General features: G+C 41.5%; 1 long non-coding RNA gene across 3 annotated transcripts in view; it reads right to left on the minus strand.

Annotated features, from left to right (window-relative positions):
- LOC101673637 overlaps positions 1 to 26,625 on the minus strand; it is a 39,491-nt gene extending 12,866 nt beyond the window's left edge. Inside the window, exons 1-5 of one of the 3 annotated variants that reach the window (XR_006609183.1) lie at positions 26,301 to 26,625; positions 25,298 to 25,375; positions 19,522 to 19,579; positions 18,352 to 18,713; positions 7,901 to 9,920 (exon numbers count right to left, since the gene is read on the minus strand). This is a non-coding gene — a long non-coding RNA (uncharacterized LOC101673637). Of the gene's footprint in view, positions 1 to 7,900; positions 15,062 to 18,351; positions 18,714 to 19,521; positions 19,580 to 25,297; positions 25,376 to 26,300 lie in introns of those variants that run through there. The other 2 variants (XR_006609181.1, XR_006609182.1) reach the window with 2 other exon arrangements.
- Between the last annotated feature and the right edge of the window lie 694 nt (positions 26,626 to 27,319).

The raw sequence follows: 27,319 nt of genomic DNA on the forward strand, positions 1-27,319 counted from the left end.
GCAAAACACGCAGAAGCTGGGGGATGGAGACCCACAGTGATAGAAGGGCTCTCAGGGCAACTGGGCAGGGCCTCCTTCTGTCTACTCCAAAGTGATCCAGAAAGAAATATCCTGAGTTCAGAAAATTGAGAGATCATGAGTGAGATGGGGTGGCTGGATGAGGTCAGACTTTGGGCAGATTTACAGAGAGGAAGCAAACCCGTGACTCCAATTATTATATTAACAAGGGCATCATCATTGCATTCGGTGGGGATGCCAGTAGTTACTGGCACACAGAAGGCTCTGAAGGAACGAATTGGATTAACACAGTAGCTGTATTAAATGCTTTAGTAATTTCCTCCAGAACCCTTGTTAAGCTGGAGAAAAACACAAATATCTCGAACATCTACTCTTGCTTACTCTTCTCTCCATGTCTGTTTGAAGGTGTCCTCTAGGAAAGGGGGAATGCCAAACAGTTTGGTCTTAGTCAAGTCCCTCACATTTCCTTATATGGAACGGTCTTAGGCAAGTCCCCAGCCCTTGCCAGCCCATTTTCTTTCCCATCCCTCACCCTATAGGAAGTAGACAAATGAGTATAGTAAGTAAGTATAGTAAGTAAGATGCTGCTTCCTCTCTTGGATATTTGTACCTATTAAATGTTTATTATTCCCCTTCCTCCTCTGAGGGCTCAGCATTTGCTGCAAGTTCCAAATCACTGCTCTCTAATAAAATATGAGATACCAGCAAAGTAATAAATTATAAATAGGAGAGTTCAGGGCCCAAATTTGTTTAAGCAAACAGGAGTGCCTTTCAGAAGAACATGGGACCTGTTTTGACTCTTAAGAGCGCAGTGTGATGTAAAGAAGGTGTGGGGGTATGTGAGTGAAGATATTTAGTATGGAGGACAGAGGCAGGAGAATGTGACATTAGTGCTTCCTAAGCTTGATCCTGGTTTTTATTTTTAGTTTTAGAAATTATTTTCTACAATGGAAGATGAAATCTTAGCTATCTTACAACTCACCCTTCACCCATACACACTTCTATATCCCACTCCTGATATAATCATATTAGTACCATGTTTGGTTAAATCAATATTCAATAATTGCATTTTTTGCTATACAAATGTTATTAAGTAAGCCATATTTCGTGGTTACATTTTCTTTCTTTTAAAATCTTCCTATCCCAGAGTTAATGTTTTTTGTTTGTTTTAATTGGGTTCCGTGCCCAGTATGGAACCCAGTGCAAAACTTGAACTCACAACTCTGAGATTAAGACTGGAGCTGAGATCAAGAGTCGGATGCTTAACCAACTGAGCAACCCAGGCGCCCTACATTTATGTTGCTGCTGCTTGCTTAGTGTTTTTTTTTTTTTTTTTTTTTGCAATAACCCTAGTTTATCCCCCAATTCTGACAGAATTACAAAACTTTTCTTGATATATTTACTTATGAGATACTACCTTCATGTTTTGAGGGGGCTGTGGGGAACTCTCTCTCCAGAGCTAATCTCTCCAGGCAATCTCTAATCCTACACTAGATAATATGGCCCTGGGACTTCATTTCATTCTCCTCTTAGGAACTCCCTGTGCTCCTCTCTGCTCTTTGAATTCTGTTCCTCTCTGCTCCCCCCAACTTGTTTCTTCTTGGTTTACATTTCCTTGTTTTTGTGGGAAATACCAAAACAGTGGTTTCAAGAGAGAGGGAAGCGGGGAGGGAAGGTGGGGATAACCCCAAGAAAGCGTTCCATATAAGGAAATGTGAGGTGAACACTTAGGGTAATGTAAGAACACTGTATGCTTTTGGGAGCTCTTCCTGAGAAGCCAATACGTTTCAACCACAGAATTGGAAAGTGAGGGCGTTAAGATAAAACTTTATATTTTTCAGCGCACATCACAGGCTTGGATTTCACATGGAAGAGAGACAATCTCTCCCTAACCACCAAAAACTAACATTAAGAAAATGTGTACTTTGCCACATATTGACAGAAGAGGGCACCATTAAACTCAGAATCCACAAACCCAAATCCACAAAAAGAACTGAAGAAAATTATGCAAACTTACTTAAAGGTAAAGAAAATCAACACATCTCAAGGGATAAAATCCTCCACCATTCTGAGGGAGATAGAAAACAAATCTAAACAACATAAAACGGCCATGAAGTAGAAGAAAACTGCATGACAGCATTCTAGACTGAACTAAATAACCTCAAAAAGTCAGGACGCCTGGGTGGCTCAGTTGGTTGAGCAGCTGCCTTCGGCTCAGGTCATGATCCCAATGTCCTGGGATCGAGTCCCACATCGGGCTCCTTGCTTGGCGGGGAGCCTGCTTCTCCCTCTTCCTCTGCCTTTGCCTGCCATTCTGTCTGCCTGTGCTTGCTCTCTCCCTCTCTGATAAATAAATAAAATCTTAAAAATAAATAAATAAACAAATAACCTCAAAAAGTATTGCAAAATATAAAAAAATATAAAAAAGCTGCCTATAATCAGAAATGAAAAGCAAAAATGGATTTGGACAAAGAACAGGAAGAAATTAAGAGAGTTGCCTGAACTCAAGAAATAAATAGAACAAAAGAAAAATCATCTCAGGATCGAAGAGTAAATTTATTTATCTATTTATTTCCTGAGAAAGACCAAGTGGGTGGGGAGAGGCAAAGGGAGAGGGAATCTTCAGCAGGCTTCATGCCCAGTGCAGAGCTCAATGTGGGGCTGGATGCAGGACTGGATCTCACAACTCTGAGTCAAAACCTGAGCCAAAATCAAGAGTCGGATGCTTAATGGCTGGGCCACCCAGATGCCCTTTTTAAGAAGTTAAGAAGAGTCCATTTTAAGAAGTTAAGTGTGTTGGGGCGCCTGGGTGGCTCTGGTTTAAGCCTCTGCCTTCAGCTCAGGTCATGATTTCAGGGTCCTGGGACCGAGCCCCGCATCGGGCTCTCTGCTCAGCGGGGAGCCTGCTTCCCCCTCTCCCTCTGCCTGCCTCTCTGCCTACTTGTGATCTCTCTCTGGCTATCAAATAAATAAATAAAGAAAGAAAGAAAGAAAGAAAGAAAGAAGGTAAGTGTGTTAGTTTCCTAGGGCTGCCTGAAAGAATCAACACAGGCTGGGGGACTGGAAAAAACAGAAATGGATTCTCTGACAGTTCTGGAGGCTGGAAGTCTGCCATTTTGGTGTCAGTAAGGTAGGCTCCTCTGGAGGCTCTCTCCTTGCTTCTAGTGGCTGCCAGCCATCTCTGGGCTTTTTGGTTTGTACATGCATCACTGTCATCTCTGCCTCCAACTTCACATTCTCTTCTTTCCTATGTTTGCTCCCCTTCTTTTCTAACGACACTTGCCATTGGAATTAGGGCCCACCCAGGTAATCTGGGATGATTTCATCTCAACATCTACACTATAATTACAATTGCAAAAACTCCTTTCCCCGCAAAATCACAGTGACAGTCTTTCAGTGGACATATATTTTTTGCTGGGGGGCTGGCACCATTCGACCCACTGCAACACCCAAAGCAGAAGAGGCTCAAATGTAAACTTAGGAAGTGGCATGAAAGAAAGACAAGTCAACAGCCAAGACACTCAACGAGACAGCAAAGTAAAAAGGGTCAGGAAGGAAATGGATGACACAGAAGATAAGCAAAGCAACACGGGTAAACTTAAAGAAGTCTTTACGAAGAAATATAAAATGTGGGCTAGCTATCAGAAGAAATAAATACCAGTCTACAAACTGAAAGGATCTACCAGATAGCTGAAAAGATGAAGCTGAAATTGTCAACTTTAAAACTATCTCATTCCTGCCCTCTCCATGTCTGTCCTTTGACTGAGCCCACAGTGGCTTAATTACTGCGGCTGCCGAGTAAGTATCAAAATCAGGAAATACAAGTGCTTCAATATTGTTGTTCTTTTTCAGAATTGTTCTGTGTATTCTAGGTCCTGTGCATTTCCATATAAATTTTACAATCCATTTGTCTATTTGTGCAACAAAGCCTATAATGTTTCTGATTTCAGTTGTGTTTAGCCTTTAAATCAATTCAGAGAGCAATGCCATTTTGGCAACATTGAGTTCTCCCATCTATGAACACAGTGTATCTCTCCATTTACTTAGGGCTTTGCATCTTTCATCTGTTTTGTAGATTTCCGCATACAATCCTATACATATATTGTTAGATTTATACTCAAGTATTTCATGTTTAGTGTATTATAAATGGTACTATTTTAGAAAATTAAATTTCCAACCACTGGTTTTTACAATATAGAGCTCAATAGATTTTTTAAAAAATATTATCTTGTGGCTTCATAACTTCATTTATGAGTCTCTGTATCTGTTTTGTAGAGTTTGGAGGTTTTCTATATGGAAAATCGTTCATCAATGAATAGAAACAGTATTTTTTTTATTTTTAATTAACATACAATGTATGATTAGCCCCAGGGGTACAGGTCTGTGAATCGCCAGGTTTACACACTTCACGGCACTCACCATAGCACATGCCCTCCCCAGTGTCCATAACCCAGCCACCCTATCCTTCCACCACTTCCCGCAACCCTCAGTTTGTTTTATGAGATTAAGAGTCTGAATAGAAAGTTTTTTTTTTCTTCCTTTTCAATATGTCTAAAATCACTTTTTCTTATTGAACTCAGTTTGATGTTGGGTGGGGTTTTGGGAGTAAACATCCTTACTTTGACTTACCAGCAAAGCAGTCCATCTTTCACCAGTTAAGTATGATGCTATAGGTTTTCTGTATCTTTATCACAGAAGAAATAGCTTTCTTCTATTCCTAGTTGCTGTATTTTTACCATAAATGTAATATTTTACCTGTTATGTTATTTCTATGTGACACTTTTAGAAATTATAATTTCCGTCTCTCTGAGCCCATGAGGACTTTTCTGCTCCTCCCAGCCATAATCAGTCTTCACCTATCCCCTGGGATTAACAGGGATGCTGCCCTTGGCCCAGCGGCTACATTTCCAGACAAGGCTTCCTGCCTTCCCTGCAGCAGAGACTGCTCCTGTCCTGCAGGCTTGTACTACATGGGTGCTTTCTCCTTTAGTCTCCGCTCTGCCAACCAGACTTCTTTGTGAATACCTTGTAGGGGGTCCATCAAGAAAAGCCTGCAAGTATGAAATCCCTTATTTCTGTGGCTCCTTGGGATCCTGTTCTCTCAGATCACCCCACATTCACATCGAGACTTTAGCAACTAGGTAAACATGTTAGCTGAGTCCTTCTTCCTTGCTTGTGATTTGACCCCATAGTCTTCCTGGGCTTTTCTACAAGTGAGTGTTTGTGTCTGATCCCTTTTTAGAGACTTCTTTATTTCATTAAGAGTCAGGATAACCAGCTTTCCTGTAACCTTACCTAATGAGTTCAAGAAAAGTTGCACATTTTATAGATTGTCTTCTGGCTTCTTTCTTTGATTTTCTGTAATTTTAAAATGATATACCTGGGTAGAGTATTTTTAAAAAATTTATCCTACTTGGTGTTCTCTAGACTTTGTGGATCTGTGCTTAATGCCTGACATTTGGGGGAAATTCTGTCATTATTGTTTCATATGTTCTTTCTCTCCTCTTTTCCCCTTCTGACATGTCCATTATAAGTATGTTACAACTTTTGTACTATCACATAGTCTTTGGATATTCTATTCTGCTTTTTTCAGTTTTTGTTCTCTTTGCTCTGCAGTTTTGGGAGATTTCTACTGGTATATTCTCAAGCTCAGGGATTCCTCTTCATCTGTGTCCATCTACTAATAAGGCCACCAAAGGCATTTTTTCATTTCTGTTAATGTTTTTGATTTCAAGTATTTCTTTCTGGTTCTTTTTTAGGATTTCTATCTCTTGGCTTACATTGCCCATCTCTTCTTGCATGTTATTTTACCCCTTAGAGCCCTTAGCATATTCATCACAGTTGTTTTCAGTTTCCTGGGCTGATGGGTTGTTCTTGGTATTGCAATTACAAAATGATGCCATAGTGAATGTTTTCCTGACACATATGGTCATATTGATAGAGGTATAGATTCCCACAAATGGGTATATTCCCAGAAGTGGAACTGCTGAATCTAAAGGTAAATGATTATGTTGTTTTGTTAAATACTGTTAAATTTCCTCCACAATGATTTTATTGGTTTGCATTTTTATCCACAACATATGAGGGTTAGTAGTCTTCTCTTAACTTTGCATAATATTATACTATGCAATTTTTCCCAATCTGAAAGGTGATAAATGGTATTTGTGATTTTAACCTCCATTTCTCTAAGATTGGGTATCTTCTCCTATGTTGATGGGCTATTTTTACATCGTGTGTGTGTGTGTGTGTGTGTGTGATATGTTCACATCTTTTGCGTATTTTTCGGTCATATGTGTGCTCTGGGCATCAGAGCAGCCTACGAAAATAAGGAACTTGATCTGTTATTAGATCAAGGTCTCTGAAAAACAATCTGAGGGGTTTGAAGTGGCGGAGGGGTGGGAGGTTGGGGTACCAGGTGGTGGGTATTATAGAGGGCACGGATTGCAGGGAGCACGGGGTGTGGTGAAAAAATAATGAATACTGTTTTTCTGAAAATAAAAATTGAAAAAAAAAAAAGGTCTCCACAACATAGAGAAAGCTGTCATTCATAAGAATCAAAATGATTTTTGGTGTGGAGACAAAGAAACCTCCCTGTGGGTCTTCACAAAGACACTGAGAGATCTTCCTTAGGTTTGGCTTTGCTTCCGAGCATTTTTTTTTTTTTTCAGTTTTGGTCCAGTCCTGGCCTGGGGATAACCACCTTGCTACATAAATGCCCACATGCATTTATGACGTCATTAGCCTTCTGCTGTACTTGTTCATTGTGAAGGACACGTTTCCTCTCACCTGGACCACCTAGCCAGCTGTTGACCTTTGCAATATCCTCACGCAAACTGAACTCAACATCCTTTTTAGCTGGGCATGGATTGTACATTGTACATCCATCTTAACAACTTGGAAAGAGGGGAAAGCAATCTTCCTATGCATGTGGGAAGTTGCACTGAAATGTCTTTTAAGGTTCTTGCTCTAGTCAGAAGTTAGAGGGATTAAACTTCATTGGGGCTGCTATTGTTTTAGTAATGACCAACAGAGAGGAAAAAAGGGCTGATATAGATGCTTTTACTTACCTTCTCCACTGTTTTCTATGATCATCACTAACTCAAAATAGCTGTCAGAGGGAGAACAAGTGAGGGACTGAGCCTGAGGAGCAGTGAACCAGTCCTGTGTGGGCTGTGATGCCCAACAAGCTAGCAACCAAGGGGAGGGGGGCTCCCTCATGCATCTGTTAAGGGTGGTGTTGGTGCCTGAGCATTGGTGTTGGTGCCTGACCTTGACTTTATAGTCCCCATGAAAGGAGAAAAGATCTCAACTAACCACGATTCCATTAGGAGATAGATGTCCTATGGTCAGAACATAATCTGTCTGAATCAGGAAGCTACCTTTTGTCTTGGGTCTGTATGACAAACTAAACCTTTTCCAGTCATCAATACTAGAGTGTAGTCAAACACCCTTGATGCAGCCAGAAGACAGATGAGCTCAGACCCATCCTCAGAAATGGACCCCTGCAACACAGAGGTTCAGCCAACTCACAGTCAACCCAGCTCAGGGGCAGGGATCTAAAACTTAGAAACTTGGCATTTCAAGACAAAAAGGAGGCTTTTACTACCTTTCAGTTCACAAATTTTTATCTCAGTATCTTTTGAGGCTTATAACCCAGTGAGGAAGGCAACCTCCTAATTTTAGATGAAACAATGAAGACTCAGAGAAGTTTTCTCCACCTGTCCAAGATCATACAACCATTGGGAAGAGCCAGGAGTCCAAGACACTTGGCTCCTCATCCTTTGCTTTATGTTTCCGGGTTTCTTCTGGCATGAATCTCCCCAGAAGCAGGACCACTCCCATGAGCTGAGAGTCTATGATTTCAAAACTGAGACCAAAAATGTTAATATTAAGGGAGTGAAGCTTTGTTTAATTAGCCAGGCACAGCAAACAGAAAACAATCCATGATTTTATAGATGACCCCTTTTCCTTTCCCACAGCTTTCCCCAGTGTGATGCGTACATAGTCCACAGAACACAACCACCTTCCTGATGCACAGGCAGGTTATTTCCTCCACTGTCCAACCATGAGGTTGTCTTTACTCATTTGGCTTAGCTGTGTGTAACACTGCTCTAAGTCCTGCGGATATAGGTTCTGTTCTTAAAAAATTACGTCCTTAATACCCATGTCCTAAGCCTTCTTTAGACTCCATTCTTTTCTTAGCTTCCAATGAATAGCACCCACTCATGCTATAACATTCACCTCACATGCATTTCTGTGCTCAAGGCAGCTACACGTTTATGAGCAAGAGCCTGCCATTCCATCTTGAGAATAAGGAATTCCCTTCTGAGAGGAAGAGCATGCTGACCTCTAGGACACTTTGGTACCAAAGAAAAAGGTACCTTTCTTTCCTCTAGGCAGTTGTAGCCTTGCACAACCCTTGTTTGGGTTGCCAAGGGAAATTCTGGCAGTTTTCAACCCTGTTAGCTTCCTTAGCCAGGCATCTTTGTGCAACACTCAAATTGCACAATTATACCAGGTAGCCCTGGGTCTGGGAGCCATGAAGAATGCTACCTTAAGATTTTTGTTAGTGGCTAACAAGACAAGTTGACATGATCATCTCAGTTTGTAATCATACTTGCAAGACTTAATATTTACTCTCAGTACAGTAAGTTCCGCTACAGTAGGGACTTTTTACTCTCCCCATATGCGAGGGCCTGCTACAGTGCCTGGCTCGTAGTAAGCACCCATTATTTGCTTGGTCCTTTCATAACTGTGGCTTTTAGTACTTTGGGAAGAGCAAAGATTTTTACCTCATAACTCAGACATGACCACTGTCCAAAAGTTTATCTGTGGTAAACATAGAAACCCATATGGAAGGGTGAAGAAGATGGACAGTCATTTCAAAAGCAGAGAATGCTAACTAGTAGTCAGTCAAGGTTACAAATTGTCCATCAGATTCTGCAACTGCCTCATTTGAATAGCTATAGAAATGACCGGCCCTTCCCTGATTATTATTCTTTCCAATCCCTCTCTTGTCTCTTCCTCCAAACCATTTCCAGTACCACAGCTAGGGTGAAAACTAACCTGATTTTTCAGCTCAAAACATTTCAATGGTGAGAGTGCTTAGGAAAAAAGATAAAATCCTATCATAATTTACATAATTGTGTGATTTGGCCTCTACTTACTTCTGCAAACTCATCTAGCCATTCTCTCCGCTTTCTCTTCTCTAGCCACTGTCCTCTTACTCTCTTCACCAGAGCAGTAAGGTTCACAGCATCTTGAGATCCTCATGCATGCTGTTTCCTCTGTCCAGAATACTAACTCCCCTCACCCTAACTGCCCCATACCTGCTCTTTCCCCCCCTACCATTCACAGCTTGGCTGGGAGTTCTGAACGCACAAGGCAACGAGGGTCTCCCCACTTGTCCAGTGACTCGACCTCCTAGCAGCCTGTTCTTTCATAGTCTTTTCACTTCCCTATTCTATACATCGGGATGGTCTGATTTGCATCTCTCCCCCTACTACACGCTAATTCCATGGAGATCTGTTTGGTTTCATTGTTATGTTCCCAGCATTACTGAGGGGTTTGGCAAATGACCCAAATTCTAGTGTTTACTGAATAAATAAAAGCACACTTTTTAAGCATCAGAGAGACATGTTGACATGGGATGGGGCAAGGCACCGTGAAGAAGCAAAGGCAGATGACAGCGAGCATCTCTGGTGTCACAGTCAGGGCTCACGGCCACTCAGGTCCCATGAGCAGCTCCGTAGTAGTTTACGAGCCTGGAGCAGCCGAGGATGTCAGCTGTGGTGTTTCTGCAGCAAAAGCGGGCAGCCCTCAGGTCCTGCTGCTCCCAAATGCTCTGCATTTCTCAGCCACATTCTGCTGTTTCTCTTCTTAAATGTCCATCAAGAGGACATCTTTTCATTTTGAAAAAAAATTATTCTAATGTAAAAGTGGATACCAGCTCATTACAGAAAAATTAAATAGAACACTCAGACTATATTATCTATCCTGTGATCTAGGAAAAAAATAGTCACAGCTTGATATTATATATATGTGCCTACAGAAATGATCTTTCTGTAAACTGGTACATTTGTAGATTCTATTGTGACCACAATTAAGTAACACAAAACTTTTTGGAACTTAAAAGTTGTTGCAATAGCCAACCCTCATAGTTGTAGGTCTTACACCTGCGCCAGTGTTGTACTTTTAAAAACAATACAGAGCTGGAATGACTGGCTGAAAATAAATAGGAATCTAAAAAGAGAGTAGTTCACCTAATGGCTAATGTGTTGTAAAACCATCTCATGGTACACTTATGTTACTACTATTTTAATAGCCAGTTTCTGTGGATATTAATTTTTAAAATCTGTGAAAATTAACCAAGTTGCTGTCAACTCCATTGTTTTCAAATTGTATACCACGACTCCCCTGGAGGATCTTAGGCCTTCCATTCATAAGAAGTATCAAGTTTTGAACTTGGGGCAAAGAGGTACCAACAGCTAATTTTAAAGGACTTAGGTATAAAAAAAGTCTCAGATGGTAAGAGTAGCCAGTAGCAGCACAATCTTACGGCAAACAGTGTTAGAGATGTCAGCATGTGGATCTGTATGACAAAGGCATGCTTTCACAACCTAAGGCAGCAGCGGAGGCGATGGTGTGCACAAACTATGCAGTGTGAGTTCACACACAGTGCCCATCTGCCCTGTTAATAACCCAGCCTTTTCAGATGTAACCCAGGCTCTTCGCTTGGCTCTTCTCACATGGTCATATTGTTGCAAGGTGTCTGTTTTGTGTAGAGCATCTCCTCCAAGATACAGGGAGGAAGAAGGGGAGGGAAAGAAGAGCAAAAGGCACATGCCCTGAAGTTATCCCCTTTTAAGGAGCTTTACTAGAAACCCCTCTCAACACATTTAGTTATCCCTCATTGACAAGAACTGTGTCACATCCTTATTGGTAGCAGATGGACATCATTTTTGTTTTCTTAGCTGACGCATTGCAAATGCACTCCATGCAAATCAGGGTTCTGTTAATAAAGAAGAAAAGAAGAAAGAATAGATGGGTAGATAACTAGCAGTCTTTCCTATGCACAATTTTGGAAAAGATGGCTTAGGAAGACTTCTGGTATTTCAGCTCCCAAAATAACCAAAAGAAAATGCGGGAGGGGATGTAAAAAAGAGGGGGAAAAAGAGATTCCAGTAGAGAGACTTATTGGTCTAGCTATGAAGACAGGTTGAAAACAGCCCAAATTGATGGGCAAACTATTAATGGTCATGGGAAGGAAATACCAAGAGAAATAATAGTCAACCATACTGTCTGCCCTTCAACCCTATATCCAAACTTCAGACAGTTCTGAGACACATGCCCCTAGAGGGGAGGCCCATGACCCCAAATTAGGACACTTCCTCTACTGGGAACATTTGGGAACAGGAGGCTTTATCTGCAAGTAGCAGATGTGTGGGTATGGAGGGTGGGGTACAGAGTAGGGTGTGGTTGAGGCACAAGTGTTTCATGAACACCAAGTCACAAGGAACCTTGCAGGAGTCTACAGGCTAACAGAGATAACAGGCCTGAAAATACTGAACAGATCATAAAAATAGGGAAGATACACTACTATCCCTCTGCCCCATCCTCTCCTTTTCTCCCCACACAAAAAAGAAGTTTAAACTACCTATCACAGTTCATCCTAGGTTGACTGACTGATGACCTATAGAAAGCATCTAGCTGACCCTGTTCTACTCTCTGTATAGGACTCTGCCATTCCCTCTATAACAATTTCTACCATTGGCTACTTGGCTCCAACCACTTCAGAAACAAACCTGGACTGAGTTGCTGCCAAACCAATGAGTCTACCATCTCCCCCGTTGAGGACAGTGGTTGTATTGGCCACATTCTGGAAGTCATCCTTATTTGAAAGTCTTCTCAAAGAAAACTTTATCATAGTAAGACAAAGAAGTTCAGTAATACAAAGATGCATACTGTACTATTCCAGGTACTAGTTCCCAGTGAGGAAGAGGAGTGCTCTCTTCTGGGGACTCTCTGGCTTGGAGCACTGACCAGGCATTGCCCAACAGTTCAATGCCAGTCACAGATTGCTACAGCTGGAGGTAACTCTGCAGGGAAACTTTCTGAAAGAAACTCAAAGAGGTCTCTGCTACCTGCACCGAGGACACTGAATATTAGTTATGGAAGGGCTAACTATAATGCCAAGTTAGAGAACATTACAGCCAATAAGCCAATAGTCCTCATTTGAGTACAAAAAAACCATCGGCTACAGTTTTATCTCGAAGGAATGATCACAGTCATTGCCCTAGACATCTCAGGTGACTCATAACACCCATGGTAATTGACTTTTCTCAGGAAAATACTAACTTGCTTATCTGGCTCTATGCCAAGTTATCTATTTAGTCTAGAGGCTGCAAATACAGAATAATACATATCCCAACTGTTGGAAATACTTTATTCTAGAACAATCGAGGGATGGGAAATCATGGTACTGAGGAAAAAGCCAGGCAGAATCCAGAACTTGGATAGCCTAGGCAAAGACTAAGCTTAAAAGTAACAAAAAATGAAGGCTCTACTGTAGTTAAGAGAGAAAGTATATGTTGGGATGGGGAACATTAGACTTACCAAATCTCTAACAGTTGGAACAGGGTTGATTGTACCTGACCATTTAACTGGACCCATGAGAGAGATGATCCATTCCCAAACCCTGAGACTTCTTGGCTCCGGCTGTCCTAAGGCATAGATAGTCCCAACCCCATCTAAATGTGTTTGCTCTGAGTCTGAGCTAAAGAGAATAGATATCAGCACTTACAACATCAAGGATGATCGTAACAGTCCTATATTATAGTATCCATATCAAGTGCCAAAAATTAGACTCTGGGTTTTGGCAAAAAGTGCAGGTCCACTCCTAATTCTCCCACTTACTGGATACGAGGACCACATGTACGCCAATGACTGCCTGAGGCCTGAGGAATACAGGGGGAGATGATACTTGCAACTAACTAGACCAGAACTGGGAGCCATTAAATGGCTCCCCCAAATCCCTATTGGGCTCAGGAACAGAACTGAGTATATAATCTCCAAAGTTCACATTAACAGGGTTACTTCAAACATCTGCGATATAGCTATACATGAGCAGCTACACCAACAGTAATGCTAAAGCAACTGTAGCCATAAGATCTATGGTGGTCTCCAACCACATGCCGTTAAGGTTCTATTCTGGCTGGGGAGGGAGGAGCAGCATGTGTCATTGCACAGGGAAAATACATATATCCCAGACAACTCCCCGGACACATGGGACTCAGCAAGCTATGTCCACAAGGAAATGGTTGAACTGAGTGGGCTTCATGTGGTCCTAGTCCTCCACAGCTTTTAGTAAAGTCGGAATTAAAATAAGGGAGTTTATTATTTGTGACAGCACTATTTATTTCTATCTTTAAGGGGTGAGTTATGTGAAAATAATAAATGATGACATCATATTGGTCTGGAGATCAATGTGTTGGTCCACATAAAAGTTATCCACTAAGGGGTGGATTGTGCTAGGTCATTTTTAAGTATTGTAACTTAAGAAATCCCATGGTGGGAAAGCCCCCGTGTTATACGGAAAGCACCCTCCTCCCACCCACACGCCCACTATTTGTAATTCTGAACTGGAGAGTTCCTACATCCTGGGGTATAGTTTGAAAGTCTAGACTCAAAACATGAACTTTAGGTCCAGCAACAGGTTTACTGATTTATATATCAATGACATCATCCTCTAAACTGATAAAAGAAAAACACGAACTGAGGGGACTCAGTGTCCCTCTGATGTGGTGGGACTCCCATCCTGCATTAGTGACATAAGCCTATGCATAGATTTTGGGCACATCCCAGGGAGAGAAAAGAAAGGTGGAGAAAGGTACTGGGGAGCAGCATGTGCTTACTGCCTTCACACATTCTCTGCTCTAACTAGTTAGATTATAGCCTTTATTTGAGATATGCTAATGCTTGCTACCATCAGGATTAAATTCTGCCATTTCTCCTGACACACAACTTAGAGAGGTTGTGTGCTCCCCACAACTAACCCTCACCATCCTGACATTTATCAAATGACTGTCAAGTATCCTAAGGACTCTACAAATAGCTCTCAGAGTTTGTTCATGTCTACCCCAAGCCTAGCCTACATGGATTGCTATGTGCTAGTGAGAGTTTTCAACATAAAGTGTCTCACCGTATTACTAACAACCTCTGACATCTGGAAAGCCTACCAGTTTACCTTCCAAATGCACATGTGTACCATTAGTGTACTTCCATCTCCAACCCCCCTCAAAAGACATCTGAAGATAAATACAACAGACTCATTCCTATCTGGAAAGAACGTGTTCTGATTTGGCAGCAACAGAATAATGGGAAGAGGTATTTTCTCTTCAAGAATCTTGCCTAACTCGAGGGAGTAACATGACATAGGAATCAAACAGGAAAAAAAGATGATATGACATACTTTCGGGGGAGAGAGGGAGGTGGTTAAAATATCATCTATCAAGTGCTTAGAACTTGACAGTAAACAAGGTTTGGGGCATTCCACATGCTATTCCAGACAGAAACCACCTTAGGGATAAAAGTGTAGCCATCTCTACTTCCTAAATTTGGTGTGTCCAGCCTGGTTAAAGCTACAGACAAAAATAAACCTTACAGAAAGTGCCATAAACTGCAAAATGGATCCTGTACTAGGCCCATCTCTGCATTTTGTCAGGCTTTCTCAAGTTGCGGGAAGCATTCCTTGGAACCCCCCAGAAATAACAGAGCCCTTTGGAGTAGTTAAAGGTCATAAATATGTAACCCTGGAAATCTTTACACAAGGTGAGTTTTTATACCAAAACCATCTTATGTATCCCATGTATGGGAGAAGTTGTAAGCTAAAAATAAAAGTTTTTTAAGGATATAAATATCCATACATTTTTAATGTTTTGAAAAACCACAGTATTTTGGGAAAAAAATACTGCACATCAATAATTTATTTCCCAGATTTCCCTTCTGGTAAAAGTGGTTCAGGTTGTTCACATCAGTCCTGTACCTGAAAACAATGAAAAAAACTGGATAAAATATATTTAAAATAATCTTTTCAAAAGCATCAAAGAGATAACAAAATAGGAATTATTAGGCCAAAAGTAAAGAGAAGAATCTAGAGAGGTGAACAAGCTGGAAGCCACTTTTTCCTTGAGAGTACTAGCTAATCCCAGAAACCCAGACCCTCCATTTTCATGGCCTTTCCAGGTATAGAAAGGAAAAAATGCTAGGTCCAAACAAGTTGGGGAGTCTGACAGGAGGCTTTCCCCTACAACGGTCTGCAGTCCAGGATCTCAGAGAGAAGGGGACAAGAACTGGGATGATCTAGGGAATTCAAACATTACTATAGTAAGAATCCCTTGAGTTGGCCAGGAAAAATGAAACTTTGAACAGGCAATCGCAAACTGATAGCGCCCTCAGGCGCCTGGCAGAAGTAAATGCAAATATTCTTTGGAGAAAAGTGCTTGCGTTACAGGCCTCACAGTTATTCCTGCAAAATAACGTTTCAAATGCAATGACTAGCACAGAGTCAAACATGCCCGGCACATAAGAAAATTAGAATCAGTGAATAAAGCAGACAACCAGAAAGAGCTCATCAAAAACTCCAGGTGTAGGCCCCAGAACCTCTGTTTTAGTAGGCCACCCAGGTCATTCCCATACACACTAAAGCTTGAGAATCCCTGCTTTAGACTTTAATCACATAAATATTCATCCCCCACACAAAAATGCGTGGGTATGTTAGGGCTTGGGAAGGGCCCAAGAATTTGCATTTCTAACAAGTTCCCAGATGATGCTCATGCCGGATGAGGAACACTGCTACAAAGGTATTACTCTACAGATCAGAATAGTGGTTACCTGTGGGGAGATGGGCCATAATTTGGAAGCAATATGTGAAAGGCTGAAAATCCTCTCTTTCTTGATCTCAGTGGTGGTTACACAGTGTAATCATTAAGTTTTAGGTTTTATTTTAACGCATGACAAGATCAACGGTTGTCCTTTTCCATTCAATCATCTAAGTCCAATGTCACTGCTATGTCACTAAATCCTATCCACCTCCATCTCACAACCCTCATTTATAATCAACTCCCAAAGTAGAAAGTGTAAAAGGTTGCAAAGTTCCAAGACATACTTCCTTCACTTTTGTTCCGAATGTAATTAGCTCATGAAATTAAATAGCTTTAAAACTCAAGACAAGAAAAATTAAGTCTAAGTTTCTAAAAACCCTGCTTAAAAAGTTGTTTAAAACACAGAGATATGATACTGCTTATAATCTTAATTGTCACCAAAAACACCTGCAAAAATAGACAACTACCTTGAACTTTTCCCCTAAGTTAAAAGAAAGGGAGGAGATACTACCTTTTACCAGTCTGAACTTCCTACTCCAAAGAGGCAAAGATGCTTGCTTCTCTCCAAATACAACTCGAAAATAAAATACCTAGTACTGCTTATAGTAATGGTAAGATCCTCCTACTCTCTTAATTAATCCTCACCTACAAGGAAAAGTAATATTCATCAACTGGCCTTAAATCTGTGAACACTTTAAGAGAAAGTATAGAAAATCTCTTTGTGGGAAGGGGAACAATGAAAATAAAAAAGGCTGAGAAGCACCAAATTAAATTGACCAGTGCAGACTGTACTTTGAAGTTCTCACACTGGTTTCTTATATTCATACAAAATACTTTTTCCGGCGGTCACATTCTTCTGTGAACTTCAAGAAACAGTTACTACTTTCCATTTTTGATTCATAGTACCAACACCCTCTATTACCCAAGCCCTCACCATTACTCTGTGAGGAAACAATGATAACAGTGGAGTTTCTGACTCTGGTAACTAGCAGGGGCCTAGGCCTTGTGATATTCCAGACAGGTATCTGAACCACCAAATGGTTCCCACAACTGGGTGTGGCAAACTACTGAGACCATGGGGGGAAAAATGTAGCTGGGTTTTGTTATGCCTATAAGTACCTCACAAGTACCTTTAACACCTGGATATACCTTCCCAGTTATGTGGTAAGAACTGACCAAAGTGCTTTGCTTAACTCCCACTGTAACTCTGACCATTGCAGACCTGAATTCATACACCTCTCACAGCTTCCTCTTTCTTACAACATCAAAATATGACCATGTAAGATGCCTAATCATTATTATGTTAACTGTAGACAATGTAGCAAGATAATGTTGGTAGCTTACCAAGGATCATTCCTGGATCCAGAAGGTTAGAGGTCCAGATGAACCGGCTTGTGAAAGGCAGTTTTTGTAACCATGTAATATACTGGGATTTGGGGACAATGTAGGTGGGGATATAAGAGGCTTGGAAAGATTCTCCAACCTGGGCAGGCAGAACCCGAGTATCACCAGCCTCAGCACCTGTCCTGGGAGGAGCTGGGGAGACCTGAGAAGCCACATTCACTTAACACTCCAACCCAATGCCCTTTGTGTCCATTATCTAACCCTAACCAAGCCTCAAACCAAGTCTTCTGTGAGATCATTTCAATTCAGAAAGTAATACTCATTAAAAAAAAGCATAACCACCATTTTGGAGCAGAGCTGATCCTAGTAGAAAAGTACTCCCCTTTCTGCTCGTTGCTGACAATGCCTAAAGTACTGAATTGGCCCTTCAAAAGTACATCCTCATTCAATTAAGTAGAAAACTCCAGATTATCATAATGTAGCTGAGCTTGTTATATTAAATTCTTTCACTTGTCTGGAGGATAAGTAAAGCAAATATATCATCCTTTTACTAAGGGCTATCAGTTAGATGAGATTACCAATACTCTAAACATTTTAGTCCCTGGTCAAAATTAACTTTAAGAAAACATACTACAGAATTTATGATTATACCTTTCAATACAACCTGAGTACTTTCTTCTTACTCTTGGATTACTTTTGTCTCTGTGAGAATATCAAATTCACATGTAAATGACTGCCTATTAAGAGCTGTTTAAAGTCATGTACGTCATCCAGTATATATAGAGAGGATTTTGGTGATTGCTCTTGGGTTAAAGATTTCATTCCATCTATAGTTATAAACCATATTTTCTGATAATAATCACTTGACTTGAAAAAACCAAAGCATCCTACTTTTTCAGCAAAGTCAGAGTCCCCACCAACAGACTTCTCTGAAGTTGTGGATGTACCTGTTGACTGTCCTGCTTCCCTAGGTGTCCTCTGATTACAAGGATTGGTTGATTGGTTTGGAGGGCTATGGAATTTTCTAGTCATTTGTGAATCTCACTGTGCTTCATGTGAGTTACTAATGTCCATGTCGTCACCCTTAAACCAAAGTTCTTTTACATACCGTTCACTGGTTTTGTTCTCAGTCACTGAATCATAAATGGAACTGATAAAACTTTTCATCCTCAATTTCCTCTGTAGGGCAAGTGGCATCTAAGTCATCTTCGATTTTGAAACTGAAAGTATCCAAGTATCCCCTGGAGAGAAGTAGAGCTTGTCCTGCACGTTGTTTTGCAGCATTTCCACCATTACTGGGTCATCTGGTAGTACAGGAACTTTAAATCAAATATCTGACCACACTTGTTGGTGTAATTCATACTATGTTGACTTGTAGTGAGTACAAAAACATCACTTTATCATTTTTTGAGTCCTCTTCCTTAGCATGTCCTCTTTTAGCTTTCCATACATCTCTGTTTGGTATATAACCTAAAATCAAAATGTTATTTGAAAGGCTTTTTTTGCTCACATATATACAACTCCCACACTACTATATACCCTCCTGAGAGTTGAAATCTTTACCTTTTTTTTTTTTCCCCTTTGTCATAGTGGTTAAAAGAATTCTGGAAACAGACTACATGAGCTTAAGTCATCTTTCGTTCAGTGTGACCTGAGCACATTACCAAACTTTCTTGGTCCTCATTTTCCTAATCTGTGATATGTAGATAATAACACCTAATGTTCTGGAATTGTTATGAAGTTTCTTTTTTTTTTTAATATTTTATTTATTTGCAAGAGAGAGCAAGAGACCACAAGCAGGGGGATTGGCAGAGGGAGAGGGAGAAGCAGATCAGGGAGCCCGATGTGGGGCTCGATCCCGGGACCCCAGGATCACAACCTGAGCTGAAGGCAGGCACTTAGCCGAGTGAGCCACCCAGGCATCCCCGGATTGTTATGAAGTTTCTATGTATGAAGATTCACTATGTTAATAGATGTAAAACTCTTCAGACAATTCTTGACACATGATAAACACTCTACATTTTAGCTCTTTTATCTACTGCCATATAAACCCCTCAGCTGTTGAGATTATACACGCTCCTGGTCTTAAGATTTCTGTTCTGTATTTCTTACACTAATCAAACGATTGCAAATTTTAATAGGAAGATACCATATATACAGCCTACAAGCTCATTGAACATCTTAACTATTTCTCTTGGATACTCCAAGGCATAACTGAGCAAATGATAGAGCCTTCAAAAGAGCACAAAATATAAAGTATTGCCTTGAGGCTGCCTACCTTACTACCACTAGTGCTGGCTGGAGGGGTCACAAACACTCTCAGGCTCCCTTGATATCTGAAATAAAAACCACAAGACCAGATGTAGCATAATGGCAGTGTAAATCAAGTATGTTCCCAGCAGTTGATAGCAAAATTATATATACACATGTACACATACCTACAGCACATTTACCCAGAGGTGGTCACTATTCTTATTGAAAGCCTATTACTCTATTAGGCCTTCTTTCTCCCCCACAAAAGGACATTAAGATTCTTTCTTTCTTTTTTTCTTTTTTTGGTTTCACTAAAAAAATCTGTAGGAGTTGCTCACTTGCTGGAAGTAAAGTCCAAATCTGGTGCTAGCTGAATGTTGAATACAGTTAAAAGAAGAATAGATGAGAATCTACCTCTTCAGCTGAAGTTTATTTAGGTAATGAGATAAATCTGCTGTTGACAGACAAAAGAAGGGCAGAAAATTTTGTTTCTTCTCTATTTTAGGGAAGATTTCACAAAAGTCTGTCTGCCTTAGTAAGAAAACAGATGTTTACCCAATATAGCTTTTTACTATCTCAAGAACCATTTTTGTTCATAGCCAACATGTGTATTTCACTAATTTGGCTTCTATCTAGGGTGTAGAAACCTAGAATGAATATCACTCTTACCTAAACAACTAGGAAAACTATAGAAAACCTTTTCTTAAACCTGTTGGAGGTCTGAGGTTAGGGTAACCAACTGGACTTTCCCTCATTTTAGTCCTGTAAGTCCTGGGAAACTCCTCCGTACCACACAAATTGGGATGGTTGGACATCCTAACAAGGGTCACAGACCAAGCAAGTAACCTGAGCTCCAAGGAAAAGACTAGTCCTACCAGGAAGATAGGATGTGAGCACTGAAGAAGAGACATCAAGAACTCGGAATTCAAGACATCATCAAGAAGAGACATCAAGGTGCTAGGAATTCAGCTAGAATTGTTAACAAACTGCTAAAGGCCAGCAGGGGACAAGGATGCCCTGAAAGCCTCAGATAAAAAAGGAGCTTGCTTCCATTTATAGCCTCTTCTCCATGTTCTCACTGGGTGCTGATGAGAAAAACGGGACAAGGCAGGAGGTCAGAGAGAGCCTCTCTTGGAGGAGGAGAAAAAGCACCCAATCGTGGAAAGTGCAAAAGTCTTGCCATCTTCTTCCTATGAACAATAGCTTCAAACCCCTGGGAAAGGGGCAGCAGACTTTGTTATCTCCAAGGCTCAGGTAAAGGGCCCTTGATACTGGGTAAGAAGAGGAGTAAGAGAGGACAAAGAAACTCTGTCCCTGGGTAAAGAGGGACAGGAAACAGTCTTGGGCCCAAGATCTTATGTTAATAAAATTCCAGGAATCAGGAGACTCTTATCTTCTCAAGACTCATCAAAGACACAAGGTAGAATTCTGTCTGCCACAGGGAGACTGAAGGGCTGAGGAAGCCCCCACTTAGAAGGCCTAAACATATAAGGCTTGCTTAAGAGAGGCTGGACCAAGACGACTGATCCTCTGGCTCCCACTACCACCAACCTATCAAGGAGCAGGTTACAAGCAAAGGAAAAGGCAAAAGCATGGAGAGAGGCCCTTTTTGTGCAGGTTAAAAAGAAGGCTCGAAGCTGAGAGTAGAAAAGGAATATTGAAAAAAATCCCTCCAGCATTCTAGCCCACCATAAGTATAAGGTAACACCAAAGGAAACTGAAACCAGAGGTGTGCTGAAGGTGAAAAAATCAAACCCAAACCCAGCTGAACTACTGACTGATTCAACACCCCGCATTACTGACTTAGCAGCAGAAGAAACATGCTTATTTGAGTCATACATTATTTTAATGTCTACTGTTTTATACAAGATGCCTAGAATTGGATAGAAAATTATAATACACATTAAAAAGAAAAGGAAAAGAAAAACCCATTGTCGAGAGAGAGAGATCAATCAACAGAATGAGGTTCAGAGAAAACCTAAGTGTTGGAATTATGAGGGGGATTTAAAATAACATTTATTAATATATTAATCATACATATTAAAGGTGGATAATAGGAATGATCAGGTAGAAAATTTCAGTAGAGATAAAAACTATGTCAAATGGAAATGCTAACAAAAAGCACAGTAACAGAGATGAAGAATACCTTGAAAAAGCCACTCAGTAGACTTGATAGAGTGTGCCCTTGGAAAGCGTGAACTTGAAGCTGTATAATAAAATTACTCAACTAAAATACAAAGAGAAAAAAGTGTGAAAAAACCCTCAAATAAGTATTCAAGTGTCGTAGGACAAGATTGAACAGTCTAATAAAAGCATATTTGGAATTCAAGAAAGAGAGAGAGCAATAACAAGAAACATTTGAAGAGTGGCCAATCTTCCAAAAATGATAAAATATACCAAACCACGGGTAACAAAAGCTCAGATTCCCAAGCAGAATAAATACCAAAAATACAAACTCCAACATATTATATTCAAACTGCTGAAAAGTCAAAGTTAAAGAGAAAATCTTGGAGGAAGCCACAGAGAAAAAGACACAGTACACAGAAACAGAGAATTAGAGCTGACTTAGGAACTATGCAAATCAGAGTACATTGGAGTAATAACTGTAAAATACTAAAGGAAAAATACTGTTAATGCAGAATACTGTGCCCAGGGAAAATATCTTTCAGATATGATGGAAAAATAGACTTCAAAAGACAGACAAAAAGCCAAAAAAAAAACCCAAACAAAACCGAGAAAATTTATTATCAATAGATCTGTACAAAAATAAAGGTCAAAACAACTTCCTTCAACACAAAGAACCTGATACTAAACAGAACTTGCTTCTATAGAAGGAAATGAAGATTTCCAGAAATAGTTAAAACGAAAGTAAAATACAAAAGATGTATTTTTTTTTTTTTTTTAACTGCTCCAAAAGGTAGCCTAAAGCAGTGGTTCTCAACCAGGGGTAATTCTGCCTCTCAGGAGACATATGACAATGTTGCAACATCTTGATTGTTATAGTTGGGGTGGGGGCAGAAATAGGGATAGAGGAATAGAGATGCAGTGCTACCCGCATCTAGTGGGTGTAAAGGCCAGGCATGTGCTGGACACATCCTCATCCTAGAAAGGTGAACACTGTACAATAAATAGCTATTCAGCCCAAAATGTCAACAGTACCAGACTTTTGTAGCTTGATTGATTAAAAAAAAAAAGAGAGAGAGAGAGACAAAGACATAAAATACCAAAACAATGAAATGAAAAGGGGGCAATCACTACAGATCTTGGCCATTAAAAGAATATGACAATATTACAACCAACGGTATGCCCATAAATTCGAAACTTAGATGAAATACACAAACTCCTTTTAAGACACAAACGACTAAGACTCACTTAAATACATAACCTGAACAGTCCTGTGTCTAATAAAGACACTGAATTTGTAGTTTAAAAACTTCTAACAAGAAAGACTATAGGTCAGGATGCCTTCACAACCTACGGTCAAGATCATGACAAGATCAGACTAGCTCTTCTTAGTGTACCTAGCTTTGATAAATGTCTTATTAGGTGCCAGGAGAAATGCTTGAGTTTCAGCCTACTGGAAACTGCAGCAAGTCCAGAATTCCAAGTTACCCCTCTCCAAGGCACAAGTCCTCACCTCCTACCCCTGCCCCACTTACATTCCCACACTAGGGCCACTTTCCAGAGAATTAGAGGCTCTAGAACAGTTAAGGTTAGGACTAGCTTCCAACACACACTGATGCAGAGCTGACCTCTTCACTTACCACATTAATTTTTTTTTAAGATTTTATTTATTTATTAGACAGAGATCACAAGCAGCAGAGAGGCAGATGGGGGTGAGGCCGGGAAGCAGGCTCCCCGCTGAGCAGAGAGCCCAACTCAGGGCTTGATCCCAGGACCCTGAGATCACGACCTGAGCTGAAGGCCGAGGCCCAACCCACTAAGCCACCCAGGTGCCTTACCTTTAAGAGACATTCAAAACACTGAAGATACTGGAGTCTACCCAGCATGTTGTATTTTCCATAACTGAAGAAGGCTGCTTAAGTGAGAGCTTAAATATAGATAATTTTCTGCTCCTATCTATACTTCAGACCAGTGCACCAGGCAATTTCTTCACTAAAGCTTATTACTTTCAAAGGTAGCGTGACTGACAAAAAGGAGTCAGGCCAAGGCTGCTGTAATCCCCTAATTTGTAACAATAATTGAGAGCTAAGGTTGGTGCAGTGACCTTCCCTTGCTTCCTTCTTCCTTCCCTTCTCTGCATTCTCTATAGTTTACGTCTACAAAACTAGACAAACAGTTCTGCCAAATTGGTTCTAGTGGCAAGAGTGAACAGAAGTTTGAGACTTTCCTGTATGAGTGACTATAATTTTGTAGTTCTAGACTATGCAGGAGTACTCTCTGGGAGAGAAGGGCAATGTGAGTTTTTTGGGGAAAAGCAGTTTTTCTGAACATTTTAAGTAGTTTTCAATACTCTGCAATCTTTAGAACAGGGCTCTCCAAAAGAAGCATAATGTGAACTACATATATAAAATTTCTAGTAGTCACATTAAAAAGTAAAAATGAACAAGTGAAATTAATTTTAATATATTTTATTCAACTCAATATATACAAAATATGTCAGTGTGTAATCAATTTAAAAGTAGAATATTTTACTTTAAAAAACAAGACATTAAAATCTTGTGATCTGGTGTACGTTTTACAGCACATCTTATTTTTATTCTTATTTTTAAAAAGACTCTTGTTAACATCGATATTTTTAAGTTTTTATTTAAATTTCAGTTAATATTCGGTGTAATATTAGTTTCAGGTATATAATATAGTGACTTAACACTTCCATACATTACCTGGTGCTTGTCACAAGTGTCCTCCTTAATCCCAGCACCTATTTAACCAATCCTCTGCATCTCCCCTCTGGTAACCAGCGGTTTGTTCTCTATAGTTAAGAGTCTGTTTCTTGGTTTGCCTCTTCCCCGCCCCCCTTTGCTCATTTTTCTTAAATTCCACATGTGAGTGAAATCATACGATATTCATCTTTCTCTGACTTACTTCACTTAGCCTAATACTCTCTAACTCCATCCATGTCATTGCAAATGGTGAAGATTTCATACTTTTTTGGGCATATATATGTGTGTGTGTGTGTGTGTATACACACATACCCCACATATATACATTATGTGGTACACAATATATATTTTGTGTGTGTGTGTGTGTGTGTGTGTATTCCTTATACCTTCATCAGTTGATACACACCTGGGCTGTTCACATAATTTGGCTATTGTAGATAATGCTGCTATAAGGACTGAGGTGCATGTATCCCTTTGAATTAGGATTTTTATACTCTTTGGGTAGATACCTAGTGGTGCAATTGCTGGGTCACAGGGTAATTCTACTTTTAACTTTTTAGGCACCTCCATACTGTTTTCTAGAGTGACTGCATCAGTTTGCATTCCCACCAACAATGCAAAAGGTTCACCTTTCTGCATATCCCCACCAACACCTGTTTCTTGTGTTGTTGATTTTAGCCATTCTGACAGGTGCAATGTGGTATCTTACTGTAGTGCTGATCTGCATTTTCCTGACGATGAGTGAAGCACATCTTATTTTAGACTTGCCTCATTTTAAGTGCACAGTAGCCACTTGTATTTTGTGGTTACAGTATTGGACAGCATAGCTATACAGCCTCTCAGTTTCCTTCTTGATCTGTCCTCCCTCCCCTCCCCCCACCACACCTGCACCAGCCCTTCCAGGGCATCTGTAAAATTAGCCCAGAGCACTGATTAATACAGCTGATTGCTCACCTGCCTCTATCCTTGGGCAAGGAACCAAATGCCTTCAGAAGCTTGGCATTTTCACATTCTGCATATTCTTCAAAGGCCCTGAAATATAATGAGGGGTGGGGTGAACACTGGATCAGAAAGGTCTCATGATTCCAACAACTCTTTAGTTAATAGAATCATCGCTCCTCTGTCTCTTGATGTCTTAGTAGCTGAGTGGTCCAGAGAATCCCTTTTAACGCTATTTTTATATCTTTGAATTTTATCAAAGACAGCCTTCAGGAAAAGATGAGAGTTGGGGCCAGTACCAGGTTCATAATTTGCTGGGCCCAGTGGAAAAAGAGAGAATAGAGAGCCTTTGGTTCAAAAATTAATAACTTCGAACGGTGACCGCAAAGCATTAAAACAAGTGCAAGGCCCTCCTTCTGAGCACGGAGACTTGTGTGACTGCACAGGTCGGACCTCTGTGAAGCTGGTGCCAGTTGAGGCTTCTGTCCTTGGAGGAAGCAAGGAAATGGTGACATTACCTAGACTATCCCTGAGGACCTGACCCTTAATGGAGACTCCAGAGTTATCTGTACTAGAATTCACTGCGGAAGAGGTTTTCAGGCCAGGGAGAGGCGTTCGGAAAAGATGTAGTGAGGGGATCAAGGAAGTGGGTAGGACTTGGCTTTGCTGGTTAAATCACTGCGTATCCCGGGTATTCCTAAGGTCAAGCTTCTGTGACCCCAAGTGGGGTAACAAAAGATTGCCACCTGCAACGTGACTCCACGCCTGGGCAGGAGTCCCTTCGAGGCTGCTTCAGAGTCAATTTGCCCCTCTTCAAGCCACAAACGGGCGCTGCCGGGGAGGGAATTCGGGAGCTCCCTCGGTGGGAGTCGGTGGGAGCCGCGGCGGGCTTCCGGCCCCTGACCCTGCGAGGGCGGACCGGGTCAAGGCCAGCGGAGGGGACTCGGCGTACCCGCGCCCAGCAGCGCCCCCTCCCGCGCCCGCACTTCCGCCTCTCCCCCACGGGGGCAACGCACACCTCCAGCTGTAGGGGGCTGGGGCGGGCAACGGCCGGTCGGGCCCGGGCCCCGAGGCCCGCCGGGGCCGGTGCAACCAACTCGAACCAGAGTCACTGTTGCTGAAGCCCGCGGCGGCGTCGCAAAGGACGACAGGGGGCTCGCCCCTGCACCTGGTCTCGCCTAGCCGCGGCCACACTATCTCAAGGACCCTCGGTGCCCGGAGCCTCAAAGACCCCTTTCTCGCCACTGACGTCCGAGGGAGGTAATGGGTCAGGGCGTTTGCCCACAGCCGCTCAACGGAAACGCCGGCCGGAAAGCGTGCGCAGCCGGCGGGTGGTTCCCCGGGCAACAGGCCCCGCCCCCTGGCGACAAGCCCCGCCTCCCGACGACAAGCCCCGCCTCCGGCCGCCTGCGCTGCCAACCTCCTCGCGGCGTCACGGTTGGGCTGTGGATTTGGTCGGATTCTGGGATGGCTTGTACCTGCGCCGGCTTTCGTGTCCCTACTCTTCCTAGTAGTCTGGCTGCCGGCGGTACGCTAGTGACGCTTGGCACGCAGGGTGGCGTCATGCTGGATGTTGGATAACGAGAAAAAGATTCGCTCTCCTTGGCGGGTGCCGGCTGGAGACCACTAGCTTAGGCTCCAGTGGGCCAATGAGCGAGGAACGGCCATGGCCTCCAGGGGGCGCCCTCTCCACGAGGCTCTCCACGAGGCTCCCCGCAGCTGCTCCGTTTCTTCCTCGCTATCAATTTACTTACAGCACAGAGTCAAGATGTCAATTTAATATCACAGATTTCTTACGCAACGGAACTTTTAAATGACTCACTTTATTTGAAAACAGTATTGATAAATTAATAAGATCCCTATTAATGCAACATCTACGTTTAGTTCTAAATTGAAAGGAAGGTCAAATCTGTTACTTAGCCGTTCACCCTTGAAGTAGCTGCAACTGAAATCTGTTTCAAAACAAATATGTAGCTGGAGATACTACTATAAAAGTGTACCTTCTTTCCCAGTAAGTGGATATAAAAGTTTGAATTA

The sequence above is a fragment of the Mustela putorius genome, unplaced genomic scaffold (genome assembly GCF_011764305.1).
Source record: "Mustela putorius furo isolate JIRA1106 unplaced genomic scaffold, ASM1176430v1.1 tig00003834_pilon_pilon_pilon, whole genome shotgun sequence".
Lineage (NCBI taxonomy): Eukaryota > Metazoa > Chordata > Mammalia > Carnivora > Mustelidae > Mustela > Mustela putorius.